This window comes from Leptonychotes weddellii, chromosome 14 (genome assembly GCF_054177405.1).
Source record: "Leptonychotes weddellii isolate Sample4059 chromosome 14, ASM5417740v2, whole genome shotgun sequence".
In the NCBI taxonomy this organism is placed as follows: domain Eukaryota; kingdom Metazoa; phylum Chordata; class Mammalia; order Carnivora; family Phocidae; genus Leptonychotes; species Leptonychotes weddellii.
The window spans coordinates 54,261,943-54,278,232 of record NC_138382.1 but is presented as its reverse complement, the minus strand read 5'-3'; the positions used below and the strand labels follow the sequence as shown (position 1 = coordinate 54,278,232).

Here is a 16,290-nt window from a genome sequence, read left to right as displayed (position 1 = left end):
CCACCCCCCTCCCCTCTAGAACCCTCAGTTTGTTTCTCAGAGTCCATAGTCTCTAACGGTTCGTCTCCTCCTCCGATGTCCCACCCTTCATTTTATTAATTTTGAAGAAAAAAATTATTATAGGATTATATGAGTCCTACGTGAAATAATGAATTCACAGTTGTCTTACACCAGGATGGTATGGAGTGCCTATTAGATAAAGCTCCTATTTTGTCAGGAGAATTTTAATTTGAGCCCCAAATTATCTCTTCTTCTGAGCTTTCATTATTTCTCCTTCTTATGGTGTAATATATATCTTATAAAACAATATACAGTATAAAATGACATTTAATAGAGTGGATTTATAAGTCTAAATTGCTTTGGATATGAATCTTGGCTTTGCCACTTACAAGATACAAGAACTTAGACAAGTTATGTAATTTTTCAGTGTTCACTTTCCTTGTGCATAACATGGAGAGCACATTTTTACCTTACTCAAAGGAGATGTATGGTTCAATACTTACACAGTAAATAAAATAGTGCCTGGTACATAATAAGTACTCAAGATTTGCTGTCATTACTATTTAAGAATTGTGAATTCTTCGTACCTGGGTACTACTTCTAGTTATGTGTGTGTGTGATCTTTAAAGAATGAAGAAATTAAGGGCACAAAAAGTTCTTTAACTTTGTTAGTTTAAGAAATCCATTATATCAATTACCCATCTAATTACCCACATAGCAGCTTATCCTTAAAGGATGAAATGTGTAACGACCAATACATTTTGCAAGTATCCAATAATATTAAAACTATAGAGATAATTACTATCTAATTAAGACTGAGTTTAATCTACAAGAACAATAAATAAAAGCTAAATAATTTATTGGTATAATTATTTGATGAAAAACATTTCATATATTTGAAGAGTATAATTAATATTTCAGATAAAATTTTATACACGCACACACACAAAGATTGGATTCAGTCACAGAACTCAGCTAATTTTTGGCTGTATCACCTAAATTTATAAATCCATGATTAACCAGGTAAAAAAATTATCTTGCTAGTGAAACCATTAGTGAACGCTTCAAATTTTCATTTATTAAAGGGAGTGAACATTTTTTAATGAATGTGGGTCACCTTTAAAACGAAGACTTTTTTCTGTCATTTTTATTATTTATGAATAGTTTAACATTCAGAGTTCTGAACTATTGGAAACTATTCAAATAGAGAAACAGTTATAAAATGTTCCATTTAAATTTGCCGTTGATCTGACCTGAGCTAGCAGTGTAAATCAGATGGGAAATTGATATTGTTTTATTCTACTTTGAGTAAAAAGATGAAAATTATAATCTTTCAGTAACTTTAGATAATATTTCAGAGGTTGGAGCTACATTCCCACTGTTTTACTTAACCCTTTGTGTTTTTTTAAAGACTTTGAAGACTCTGACCCATATGAGCTAGGTGTGAAAAATCATATATAGGAGCGTGTACTCACATGCTCTTCAAAGCAACAACAGAGATGGGGGTGCCTGGGTGGCTCAGTCGGTTGAGCCTCCAGCTCTTGGTTTCAGCTTGGGTCATGATCTCAGGGTCATGGGATCGATCCCTGCATCAGGCTTCACACTCAGCAGGGAGTCTGCTTGAGATTCTCTCCTTCTCCCCCTGCCTCTCCCACTCCCTCTAAAAAATAAATAAATAAATCTTAAAAAAAAAACTTAACTGGAATGAGAATAATCTTTTTAAGCAATTGTTAATACTTAATAGCCTGATGATATAAGTAATTGTCTTTGAAATAATCCATAACTTAACATCTAATAAATGGAAAGCAATTTCACCATTTAATTGTTATGAACATTGATTACTGTGCTCTAATAACCCTCAGGCCTTCAGGAACTACCGGATTGTGGAGGAAGACTGAAACAAATTACATGTATTAGTGTTCACCTAAAGTTGGCTTATCTAAATGTCTTTTTCAGTTGGGGGAATATCTTGAAGAAAAGTGTCTTGAAAATCTAGAAACAGTTTAAGATGATTAGGTTACAGGATTTATTTAATTGTGCTATACAATTTTATTAAAATTGCACATATTTTAAATGACATAAACAGTATAATGCTTTTATTGCACTAAGTCAACAAGAAATGTAGAAGATAGTTGAGTTAGACAATCAAGTACACTGACAAAATTTATAAAATGGTTTTGGAAAGATTAAAAATTTGGACCCTAAAATTTATCCCACCACAAAAATCCAGATGTACTTTAAAATGACTGCATATAGGGATGCCTGGGTGGCTCAGTCGGTTAAGCGTCTGCCTTCTGCTCAGGTCATGATCCCAGAGTCCTGGGATCGAGTCCCACATCGGGCTCCTTGCTCAGCAAGGAGTCTGCTTCTCCCTCTGCCTGACACTCCTGCTGCTTGTGCTTTCTCTCTCTCTCTCTAATAAATAAATAAAATCTTAAAAAAATAAAATGACTGCATATAATTTGTCATTGCAACATTATTGTAATTTAAAAAAATTGGAAACAGCCAAACTGTCTAAAAATAAGAAATTAATTTAGTATATTGTGATTTATCCATAAATGCAACATTACACAACTATCTTACAATTATATTTTTTAAAGATTTTATTTTTTTATTTGAAAGAGAGAGAACACGAGCAGGAGTGGCAGAGGAGAAACAGGCTCCCCTCTGAGCTGGGAGCCCTACACAGTGCTTGATCCCAGGACCCTGGGATCATGACCTGAGCCGAAGGCAGACGCTTTACCAACTGAGCCACCAAGGTACCCCATTACAATGATATTTTCAAGTAATACTTTATAATATAAATAACCTAAAACATTCTATCATGTTAAAAAGAATTTTATAAATAGTATGTTATGATCCCAATTTTGTAAAATAAAGACAGTGAGCTCCATGAGACCAGCTACTGTGAGTGTTATTTATGATTGTACATTTCCTTCCAAGTACATTGCCTCAAACAGAGTAGGTACCAGTCAACATTTCTGAATGAATAAATAAATAAGACCAAAAATAATCCATAGTGCTGTAAGAATCTATTAAGCACTTCGTAAAGAGTGTAAATATAATCAAGATTCTAAAATTAAGCAAAATAATGTACTAGTTTGCTTTTCAAGACTGTATGAAGAAAAGATAATGTTTTGTGATTATAGTTACTAGTGGTAAAACTATCTCATGTGAAGACATTAAAATGAGGAAAGACTTACATTTTGCTATTATACAATTTTGTTCTCCTGTGAGATAATCTATACCAACAAACCGGTTGTTCATACAGAGATCTACAGCATATGATTCTTTGCAATGAAGAAAATACTGGCTGTCAGCTGATTCAACATTATAAAATGATTGTATCACCACGGAAACAGAGATAGTGCATGCTAAAGCATTTATTCCAGGGAGAAAGTTTTCATATTTTAACATTAGTTCCATAATATCTGAAATGGATGCATCTGGTAAAGAGTTAGAATACCCATTTATTTGATAAGGATAAAAGATTAACATTTCTTAGCCATTAATGACTTAAAATAATTTTGGCACCCAACTTTTTTTTTTAGTCTGAACAATATATATCTTGACATAAATGTCTTATACATTTTCCATGATGCTAGAGTTCCAGGGAGCTCTATAAACAACACCCCTATTTCTGCTACTGACTTCTGAACAAGCTAAGAAAGAGAAGTCGGACAAGTAGAGACAAAAATGTCAGCTCTCTATAGTATAACATATAGATTTGTGGAATCACTATGTTGTACACCTGAAATTAATGTAACAATGTGTGTCAACTATGCTTGAGTTTTTATTTTTTTTAAAGATTTTATTTATTTATTTATTTGAGAGAGAGAATGAGAGAGAGAGAGAGAGCACATGAGAGGGGGGAGGGTCAGAGGGAGAAGCAGACTCCCTGCCGAGCAGGGAGCCCGATGCGGGACTCGATCCCGGGACTCCAGGATCATGACCTGAGCCAAAGGCAGTCGCTTAACCAACTGAGCCACCCAGGCGCCCCTATGCTTGAGTTTTTAAAAAGTCAGTCCTATTACCAACAACCTAATAATACCAGGGGGACATAGATATGGGGGAACAAAACTGCTAACCAGAATTAGACTGACCTACCATAACAGGTAATGCTAGAAAACTGCAGACCTGGCTCACAGGAACAGACCTTACTCATTGAACTTGAAGCAAGGGCAAGAGCAGAGCAGAGAGACCCCAGCAGCACAGAGTTAGAGAAAAGGCAAAACCACAAAATCCCCATTAGATATTTTACTACTCTTCCTTTTAGTAGGAATAATGAGGGTGTAAAGAGAAGTCAAGTGAGTTATAATCCCCTTCATGGAAATAAATAAATAAAATGCTCTTTAGGGAGAATAAAGTGTTTTCCTTAACATGTATCTCAGTAGTTTGCCATGTGAAGCAAATGGTAGTTATTAGTGACTGATCAAGTTTTATCCCTTCCATGCTTATACTAAATACATTTTAGTTTGGCTTTTTTGGATAAAGTTTTAGAAAGAAAATAAGGCTAAAATAATTGTGAGGGATTGGTTTTAGACACGTCCTTAGGCTTAAAAGCAGTGGTTTCCATTTTTAAGAAGGCACTTGGAGTAAATATTGTTATATAAAATAGATGGAAAGATAATATGGATTTGTACTTACACTGAAAGACATTAAATTACCAAAAGGTGATATTAATTCACAAAGTAAATTTTCTGCCCCAGTAAATTTAATTACAACACTGTTCTGGGTCACAGCATATGATTTTATTTTTATTCTTATTATTTTAAATGCTATTCTACTAATAGTTTTTCTAGCTTCACTTGCTACCTTGTTTATCCTCTGTCTACAGATCCAGGAAAAAAAAAGTACATGAACATTCCTCCAAAGGTCTCAGTATTGCTTTTCTTTGTTAAATGAACATATGTTTGCAACATACCTATGAACATTTCACTAGTTTGACTGCTAATTGCAATCCTTGTTGGGATGTTCTTGGAGAAACCAACCGTGAAATAAAATTCAGCTTTTTTCTTTCTACAAGTACTGAAAATATCCTGAGACATTTTCAGACAATATACCAATCTCTAATTTGTCATTTAACAAGTATTTATTGAGTTCTTTTTATGTTTTAGACTTTGTGTTATAATAAAACATAAATGTAAGCTCATAGAGTTTATGGTCCATTTTACTCTATCAACAGTTACTGGTTTCTGTAGTATAAAAATATTGGTAAAATACTGCTATAGAGGCAACTTTTCAACTCTTTTCATTCATACAAACATGACATTTTATTCCCTCACACACGTACACACATGCATATATGCACAAATGCATGTCCCTGTGAATGTGCCTTTGATACACTGTTGACTTTCCATACAATCTCTAAATGTGTAGAATACAGTTTTTAAAAAAGTCATTAGAAATTCTATTAGCCATAATAGATAGAATATTACTAACTTGTTTATTATTTAAAATATATGTATTCTTTTTTATTTTTTTAAAGATTTTATTTATTTGACAGAGAGATAGCACAAGTAAGCAGAGCGGCAGGCAGAGGGAGAGGGAGAAGCAGACTCCCTGCTGAGCAGGGAGCCCGATGCGGGGCTCGATCCCAGGACCCTGGGATCATGACCTGAGCAGAAGGCAGACACTTAACCGACTGAGCCACCCAGGCGCCCCTATATATTATTTTTTGAAAGAATAAATAATTTGCTGATTTAAAAAAGCATTTGACTAGCATCATATAATGTAGCCTCTTTCAACTCTCCAATAAAATACCAACAGAACTGCAATAAAAATGGAAACATAATATCACAATTAAAAAGTAAGATTTAAAGCAATTTATGAAAATCTGAAATTTTCAGTACCTATAAAATTGATGCTGTTAGGTTTAGAAAAGCAGATCTAAGGTTTGCTTCTTGGAATATTATGCTTTTTCCCTATCATACAGCTTGTTCTAACAAGAAGTGGAAAGTTTTGTTATATCTCCCTTTTCAAAAACTATAGAAAATAGGACAACCCTCTCTTTACTGAAAAAATGATTCTTCTTGGAGTTTTCAGATTATTGCTTTTTTTTCTTTACTATACACAATCCTTCTATATTCAGAAAAAGAATGAAACAAGATAGTTGGGAAGAGGAAGAATAACACTCAGGGCCCCTTTTGTCCCCTGTTCAATACAAACATCTTCAAGTTTCCATGGAATTACTGCTTAGAATTCCCCTCCTAACTACTGGTAATGGCTTGTGTGTGTGTGCGTGTGCACATGCACGCGTGTGGTGGAGCATAGTTATTAGTGTGCATGATTCTGTTCTCAGTATCCATGTTTTGGTAACTTAGCCCTCTTACAATTCCCGGAGATACATTTTACCACTAGGCAATATACAGGCTTGAGAAGCTGAAGCAAGGCTAGCTGCTTTCTCTTTTCAGCCCAGGTTGAAACACAGAAAGTTATTATCTTCACTCTTTTTTTTTTTTCTTCCTACAACCATCTCCTTTGCTTTTGGCCCCAGAGAGTAAGCTCACTTGGGCACCTTAAGTCAATGTGGTTTCCAAGATCTAGATGTAAGATAATAAGAGTAATCCTACTTTCACATAACCTTTCATATTTACAGTCTTTTTTATAAGAGAATTCTGTCTTTGCTCCTTCTAGTAGATAAATGAAACTAGTAAATTTTATATTTGGATTGTGACCTCATGACTCATGTGTGTAGTCTCCCCTTACAAGAACCGCTGATGGCAGAGTTTAATAGTACCCTCAAGCCTTTAAAAATTAACAGGAAAAGGGAGCCTGACAAATAATATTGCCTGGAAAAAGTGGCTTCCATTGCTATTTGTGACAGCAGAGTCAGGAAGAGGATTGGAGCAGGAAATCATGGGGATTATAGATGCTAATGAATTCTGTTAGTTTGAGTATGAGACTTAGAAATGGAGGCAGCAGAAGAAGCAGGTGTGAGTTAGAAATGAGAATTGGTTTGAAAACTATAAACACTAATCTGTTCTCTAGCTGCTAATCTGAGGAAAAGACTTCAACCAATGCCTCTGTGAACAAAGAAAGGAAGGAAAGACATAAACAAAAATGGATATCTGGACATTTCATTTGAAAAATAACTAAGGGACAAATAACAAAAGTATAGGGATCATGAAAAATAATTCAAAGACAAAGGGACCTCCAAGCTAAAAGCTCAAAGGTAAAAACATTCCCCTAAATGAGTCATTATAAAAAGCAGAATGAATTCTAGAGAAGTTGCACTTTCTCAATGAAATAAAACTATGAGGAGAGCGTTGGCTAACATTAAAAGACAAGAGAATTAAGATGTAAGTGGGTAGATAAGAAAAGTTTGTAAGTAAACTAAAATGCATTAAAGGGAATAAGAGGAAAAATAAACCATGAAGAAAATAAAATTAGAAATATGGAGGATAAATGTGAAAATTCATAAGACTAGAAAAGAAACCATAAGACAAAACACAACACAGCAACAATAAATGGAAAAGAATAATACCATAAGGCCCGTGCACAAAGATTAAAATGACTCACTGTGTCTGTGGATCTATTATGTTACAGTTCAGACTTCTGCCTTGTTTTTAAATCCCAAGATTTACTTCATTTTTCCTCTAAATAAAACCCTGGGTCTTGTTTATCCAGAATATATCTGATTCTAGAGTAGATTTTAGACATATACATATTTACACACACTGTCACAATTTATACTAATGCTGTCCTATATAAAGTTGTAATATTTGTTGGGTGTTTTTTATATAAATTACAAATAGTTACGATATTTGTATGCTGGTCAATAGCAGGTACCACTGATATCTGGCTATCTCTGAGTAAGGTAAAACATCCGATGCAGATCATACCAGACCATTTACATGTCATGGACCCTGGATCCAGCTCCTAAACCATGTTTTCTGAGACATCAAAGAAACCTAAACTTTAGGCCATGAGTCTTATCCAAGAGTGAAGAAGCAAGCTATGGACTGGGATACCAAAAACTTTGCTTTAGATGCTAGAGAAACAAACTAGAAGCCAAGAAACTAGAGACTGAACAAGGCTAAAATAAAAGAAAGATCAAGAAAAATTTAAAAATCCAAGATTAGTTATGGTTCAGATTGCCTTTGTGTCCTTCTTTAAGAGACTGTACATAATCAAATGATATTGCAGCCTTCTCCGAAACACTATATTAACGGGGCACCTGGGTGGCTCAGTCAGTTGAGCATCTGCCTTTGGCTCAGGTCGTGATCCCAGCATTGGTCTCCCTGCTCAGTGGGGAGTCTGCTTCTCCCTCCACCCCTCCCCACTGCTCATGCTCTCTCTCTCACTCTCATGCGTACGCTCTCTCTCACACGTGAATAAATAAATTAAACCTTTAAAAAAACCCACTATATTAGCATGTTTTAGCTACTAGCCCTCAGGATATTATCAATTCAAAATATTAGTTTTAATTTTTTTTTTTTTTAATTTTTTAAAGACATTACAGTTTTTTTAAAACTAGAATCTTTCCCGCTTTCTGGTTGTTTCCTCTTTCTCTAGAAGATCCTTCCCAAACTCCTCTTCATAGTGAGGATTCATGAGCTAATCTTGTCTTGTCACTTTACAGGCTCCCTACATAAGTATGTCCAAATCCATGACTAAATATTGTCAGAGATAAATACAGCTGGACATTAGTTAAAACAGTTAAAATGGCTTTTATTCAGTAGCCACTGAGAGTAGGGGAAAGAACTGAGCTCCGTTCTGATTTGTGCACAGACAGTTGTTTTAAAGGAAGAATGAGGGAGTCTGGAGGGGGAATAGCAGGGCTTGAGCACAGTCAAGTAAGTGAAAGATCAGAGTCAGAAGGGGTTGTTTGGGAAATCCATCTGGGTTTGCTTACTGGCACTCATCAAAGTTAGGCTCCTATCCTCCCCCAGACACTGGAGACAGGGGCTCTATCTTCAGGTGTGGAACAAACAGCAAATTCTTTTGGCAGCCTTGATTTTTCTCAGCCAAGTACTTTATGGGAATTTAGGGATGCACCCCAGAGAGGCTACTAGAAACTGTGTTAGTGTTTATTCAAGTCTTTATAGGCCAAAGTTGAGGCCTAGTCAAGAGGGCTCAGAGGTGCGTGGCGAATTTGGTCAAGAGAGTCTTTATCCACATGTACAGATTACTGTCTCTGGTACATATATAGCAATTCCTCTCGTAAAGTAAACACCTGCTACCTGGAATGTCTCACTAAATGTTCCACAGACAATTGAAACATAGTAGGTCAAAAATTAGTTTATCTCCTCATAAAATTAGTTTATCTCCTATTTTGGTTATTGAGACTATGGTCCCCAAAATTGTGGAATTAGAAACTTAAACTAAAAGGGATCTCCCTTCTCATAATATACATCCACCTTGACCTAAAATCACTTCATTATTGCTGAGATGTATCTATTGTATTTTTTAATATCTAAGTATATATTTTATCGTTTTTGTCATGGATTCCAGCAGAATTTTTATTTTCTTAACTATTATCTTTTCTTCCAGTCTCCTTTTCTCTTCAGACCAACCCACAAGCCAATTTTTACGTAGCTTATAGTAAAATCATGGCTTAAATGCATTATTTGATTTTTTCCACCTATGATAAAATAAATCCTTATTTATCAGGCAATGACTTCATGAACTTGGCCCATATTTCTGTCATTATTTACTAATTACTCTGCACTCCACATCAGGAAGTCTGTGTGTGTGTGTGTGTGTGTGTGGGTGGGTGGGTGTGGGTGTGTGTTTATTTCTGCCTTTGTGTTTGCACTTACCATTTTTACTCTCTGGAAATGCTAGTCTGAGTGTTTCACCAAATCAATTTCTACACTTATTCAAGAGTGAGGATTTTGAAGAGTGTTAGAGAGTAAACAGTTGTTTGATACCATTTATTGAAAAGTCTAATGGTTTGATATATATCTAAATGGAATTTTGGGGGAAGGTCTTGGAAGGAAAAATAAAATTCTTTATACCTTTTATCTTCCTGGAGAAAAGTTCCCTGGTATAGTAGAGCCCTATAACTATGGAGAGTAAGCTATGTGGTTGTAAATGGTTTCCATTCTCAATATAAATGCATACATAAGTCTGGGTATTTATTGTTGCTCTAATTATTATTGTTATAATAATCCTACTTTTACCTCCGGACCAGTGTGACCTAAGGAATGAAGGATTACACAAGAGTCTTAAGACTTGATAAAACAAATTTATGCATATCCAACTGGTCCTTTTACTGCCTGTTTCTTATGAAAATAGATCAGATTAATGTAAATTGGTAAATTAACTTACTTTAAATTTGATATACGTATGAAAGCATGTGTAATTTCAGAAAACTATAAAGATATTTTGTAAAGATGTTTTCTCCAAAATGTCCAATTAAGGAATTAATTTGTGAAAAAAATATTGAACTTATAAAGCAAAGTTAGCAGATCCTCATTTGTTAGATTTCAGTACCTAGAAATTGAATTAGAAAACAGAAAATTTATCACTTTTGTCAATTTCTTTCCATCACTTCAACCTGTTATTCTTTATATATTATCCTGATTTATTTTTCTTTGTAGAATTTATCAACATTTTATAGAGCTACTTCTCAATCTATTTTATCTACTTTCCTACCCACCCCTCCTACTTTGTAAGTTTCATAAAATCAGGAACTTTGTCATCCCAGATTTTAGGATAGTGCCTTGGACAAAGCAGATGCTCAACAAATGTTTGTTGGGTAAATAAATGAAATAATGATACTTTCCTCTTGATTGTGAATTACTTGAGAACAAGTGAAATATTTTAGCTATATATTGCACTCCGTATAGTTGTAGTTCTCGACATGATTTAGGGACTCAAATAATATGTAGTATCCAACAGAGTGGATAGATTTTACTAAGATAGGAAACTTTAAGACATCAAGTAGGCAGTTGGAGAGCTGAGGAGACTCAGAGAAACCGTTTGATGAAGTAAGGTGGGAATAACTGGAAGCTTAATGTCAGGGGGAAAATAGATAAGCATAGACACAGATTTAAAAACAAATATGGTAAGTTCCAGGATGTAAGCACCTAGTGAATTACATTCCATCAGTGATTTCCTCCTTTTTTTTTCTCAGTTCAAGTTTAATAGAAACAACAAAAGACAAAAAGTGATGCCCTACTACCGTACATAACAGTTGGCCTGCCCCATAACAGCTCAGGCCCTTCTCTCCAGAGGAAGAAAGGCTGGCCTCCCCAACCCCTGCAGGAAAGGCCTGTCCTGTCCCTATAGCACATCTGCACAGAGTCTAAAGTCTTATGTTCTAAGCATGACAATAGTACAAAAGAGATTTTGTTTTCATGGCCACCTACTGCAGCCCAGCCCTAAAATGATCCGGCGCCCACTTCTGCTTAGAGAAATATTCTTTGCTCTTCTGGACATCAGGCTTGATGGTATCACTGCCAGGCTTCCAGCCAGCTGGGCACACTTCCCCATGCTTGTCAGTAAACTGGAAGGCCTGAACCAGTTGCGGAGTCTCATCCACAGAACGGCCGACAGGAAGGTCATTTACCGTGATCTGCCTAAGGATACCTTTATCATCAACAATAAAGAGATCCCTAAATGAGATGCCTTCATCAGCCTTTAAGACTCCATAATCCTGAGCAATGGTACACTTGGGGTCTGATACCAAGGGAATGTTCATGGGTCCCAGTCCTCCTTGTTTCTTGGGTGTGTTGATGCATGCCAGGTGACAGAAATGAGAATCCACAGAAGCACCAATCACTTGACAATTGAGTTTCTTAAATTCTTCTGCCCTGTCACTGAAAGCAATGATCTCCATGGGGCACACAAAGGTGAGGTCAAGAGGGTGAAAGAAGAACACAATGTATTTTCCTTTGTAGTCAGATAGGCTGTCTTTGAACTGGCCATCTGGCCTAACAGCCGTGACTTTGAAGTTGGAGGCAGGATGCCCATTTTTGGCATTTCCTAAAGACATCTTGCTATTGGCAGCTCTGAGAACAAAAATGCCGAAGACAAGGCAGGAAGAAGACGCCAGTGATTTTCTCCTTTTTGAACAGAATTGGTTCCCATCAAGAAGTTTCCTGGTTTCTCTCTTCCTCTGCATAACTATTTTTAATTTTTTAAAAAATCTTTGTATCCCTTACACTCATTTCTCCCACCACCTACCACCTGCCTCTGGCAAACAGCAGCCTATTTTCTGTATCTGTGAGCTTAGTGGTGTTTTATGTTGTTTTGATTTGTTTTGTTTTTGTTTGTTTTGGATTGAACATGTGGGAGAGATCATAAGGTATTTGTCATTGTGTGACTTATTTCATCTAGCATAATGTTCTTGAGGTCCATCCATGTTGTCACAAATGGCAATATTTCTTCTTTTATGGATGAGTAATATTTCACTGTAAATATACCACAGTTTTTTTATTCATTCATCCATCAATGGACACTTAGGTTGTTTCTGTATCTTGGCTATTGTAAATAGTGTTGCTGTGAGTATGGGGATGCATATATCCTGTATAGTTAGTATTTTGTTTTCTTCAAATAAATACCCAGAGGTGGAATTGTTGGATCATATGGTAGTTCTACTTCTAATTTTTTGAGAAACCTCCATACTATTTTCCATAGTGGCTTTGCACCAATTTACATTTCCACCATCAGTTCACAGTGGGACCTGTCCCTTCTCTCTACATCCTTGCCAGCACTTGTTACGTCTTGTCTGTTTGCTAATAGTCTTTCTAACAGGTGTGAGGTGATATGTCATTGTGGTTTTGATTTGCAGTTCCCTGACAATTAATTACATTAAGCATCTTTTCACATACCTATTGGCCATGTGTATGTCTTCTTTGAAAAAATGTTTATTTGGATCTTCTGCCATTTCTCGATTGGATTATTTGGGGATATTTTTGTTGTTGAGTCATATGAGTTCTTTAAATATCTTGGATCTTAAGCCCTTATCAGATATATGATTTGTAAATATTTTCTTTGATTTAATAGATGGCCTTTTTACTTTGTTGATAGTTTCTTTGCTGTGCAAAAGCTCTTTAGTGTTTTGTAGTCCCATTTATTTTTGCTTTTGTTGCTTTTAATTTTAATGTCAGATTCAAAAAATTCATCACCAAGACTCATATCAAGTTGCTTATACCTATGTTTTCTGCTAAAGATTTTATGGTTTAAGGTCTTATATTCAAGTCTGTAATCCATTTTGAGTTAATTTTTGTGTATGGTCCAGGATAGTGGTCCAGTTTTATTCTTTTGCATGTAGCTGCCCAGTTTTTCCAACACCATTTATTGAAGAGGCTCTCCTTTCCCCAACATATATTTTTGACTCTTTTGTCATAAATTAATTGACCATATATGCATGGGTTTATTTCTGGGCTCTGTATTCTGTTCCATTCACCAATGTATCTGCTTTTATGCCAATACCATATTATTTTAATTACCACAGCTTTTAGTTTAATTTGAAACCAGGGAGTGTGATGTCTCTAGCTTTGTTCTTTTTGTCAAGATTGCTTTGGTTATTCCAAGTCTTTTGTGGTTCTATACAAATTTTAGGATTGTTAGTACTATTTGTGTGAAAAATGCCATTGGAATTTTGATGCGGGTTGCATTCAATCTGTAGATTGCTTTTGATAGTATGGATATTTTAACGATATTAATTCTTCTAATCCATGAGCACAGAATATCTTTTATTTATATCTTCAATTTCTTTCCTAAATATCTTCTAGTTTTCTGTATACAGGTCTTTTACCTCATTGATTAAGCTTATTCCTAGGTATTTATTATTTTCATGCAATTTTAAAGAGGATTATTTTCTTGATTTATCTTTCTGGTAGTTCATTATTAGTGTATAGAAACACAACAGATTTTTGTGTATTGATTTTGTATCCTGCAACTTTACTTAATTTTTTTTTGTTAGTTCTAACAGTTTTCTGATGGACTCTTAGGATTGTCTATGTATAATATTGTCATCTGCATATAATTACAGTTTTACTTTTTCCTTTCCAATCTGAATGCCTTTATTTCTTTTTCTTGCCTAATTACTCTGCCTAGGACTTGAGAAGAATGTGTTCTGTTGCTTTTGGATGGAGTGTTCTATATATATCTGTTAAGTCTATGTGGTCTAACATGTCATTTAAGACTATTGTTTCCTTACTGATTTTCTGTTTGGATGATCTATCCATTTATGCAAATAAAGTATTAAAATCCCCACTATTATTGTATTGGTGGCCTTCCTTTAGATCTATTAATATTTACTTTATATGTTTAGGTACTCCTATGTTGGGTGCATAACTATTTACAAATGTTATAGCCTCATAATGGATCTACCCCTTATTAATCATGTAATTCCCTTTTTCGTCTCTTATTACAATCTTTGTTTTAAAGTCATTTTTTTTCTGATATAACTACCCCAGCTTTCTTTTGTTTCCCATTTGCATGAAACATCTTTTTAAATCCCTTCACTTTCAATCTTTGTATGTCCTTATATCTGAAGCAACTCTCTTCCAGGCAACAAATAGATGGATCTTGTTTTTTTTAAATCTATTCAGCCACTCTTTGTCTTTTTGATTAATTTCTTTTTTTTAATTTAATTTAATTTTTTAAATTATTTTTTAAATTTAAATTCACTTAATTAACATAATGTATTATTTTTTTCAGGGATACAGGTCTATGATTCATTAGTCTTATATAATACCCAGTGCTCATTATACCACATACCCTCCCCAATGTCAATCACCCAGGATTAGAGAATTTCATCCATTTACATTTAAAATAATCATTGATAGGTATGTACTTATTGCCACTTCGTTCATTGTTTTCTGGCTGTTTTTTTTTTTTTTTTTTAAAGATTTTTTTTATTTATTTGACAGAGAGAGACATAGCGAGAGAGGGAACACAAGCAGGGGGAGTGGGAGAGGGAGAAGCAGGCTTCCCGCTGAGCAGGGAGCCCGATGCGGGGCTCGATCCGAGGACCCTGGGATCATGACCTGAGCCGAAGGCAGACGCTTAACGACTGAGCCACCCAGGCGCCCCCTGGCTGTTTTTGTAGTTCCCCTCTGTTCCACTCTTCTCTTGTTCTCTTCTTTGTGAGTTGATGACTTTCTTTAAGAAATGCTTATATTCCTTTGCCTTTAACTTTTGTGTATTTGCTGTAGATTTTCACTTTGTGGTTACCATGAGGCTTATATATAACATTTTATATCTGCAGCAGTCTATTTTAACTTGATAACAACTTAAGTTTGATCACATTCTAAAGCTCACCATTTTTACTCCACCCCTCTACATCTTGTTTTTGATATCACATTTTACATCTTTTTTGTCTTATGTATCCCTTAATTAATTACTTTAATCATGGTTATTTTTAATTACTTTTGCCTTTTAACCTTCACACTAGTTTTATAAGTGATCAATCCACTACCTTTACTATATATTTACCTTTCCAGTGAGGTTTATTCTTTTGTATGTTTTCTTGTCTTTAGTCCTTTTTAAGTGTACAGTTCTGTGGCATTAAGTACATTTATATTGTTCTATAACTATCACCACCATCCATCTCCAGAACTTTTTCATCTCCCCAAACTGAAATTCTCCACCCATTAAATACTTACTCCCATTCCTCTCTCCTCCCAGCCCCTGGCAACCACCCTTCTACTTTCTGTCTCCAAAAACTGCACTATGAGGTACCTCATATAAGTAGGGTCATATAATATTTGTCCTTTGGTGACTGGCTTTTATCACTTAACATAATGTCTTCAAGGTCACCCATGTCAGAATTTCTTTCTTCGTTAATATACTTTAAAAATATTTCACTTGGGCGCCTGGGTGGCTCAGTCGGTTAAGCGACTGCCTTCGGCTCAGGTCATGATCCTGGAGTCCCGGGATCGAGTCCCGCATCGGGCTCCCTGCTCGGCGGGGAGCCTGCTTCTCCCTCTGACCCTCTCCTCTCAGGCTGTTTCTCTCTCGCTCGCTCTCCAATAAATAAATAAATAAAATCTTTAAAAAAAAAATATTTCCCTTAAGGAAAATATATGAGGTCCATTTATGATGTGGATAAATCAAGATGTGTATCTCCCTTTCCTTATCCTTTCAGTATCTCAAATTGAATTGTTAGTAGTTGAACTAAAACTTGGAAGTTATGGAGAGAGGGAAAATTAGTTTTTATTATCGGCAATCACCTAAAGCCCTATATGTGTTTTTCTGAAGAAAGCTAGGCAGGATGGAAGCTTCACTCATATTTTTAGTGTGAATGAGTTCCTGATATCCCACATTACAATATGACCCTGTTGATCACTCTTTCTTTAATAGTCTGTGAAATAAATATAAATGCTGGTT

The 16,290-nt window shown here is 35.3% G+C and overlaps 1 pseudogene; it reads right to left on the bottom strand.

The window, feature by feature from the left end:
* Positions 1–11,069: 11,069 nt before the first annotated feature.
* LOC102733523 (peroxiredoxin-1 pseudogene) lies at positions 11,070–11,944 on the bottom strand (annotated as a pseudogene).
* Between the last annotated feature and the right edge of the window lie 4,346 nt (positions 11,945–16,290).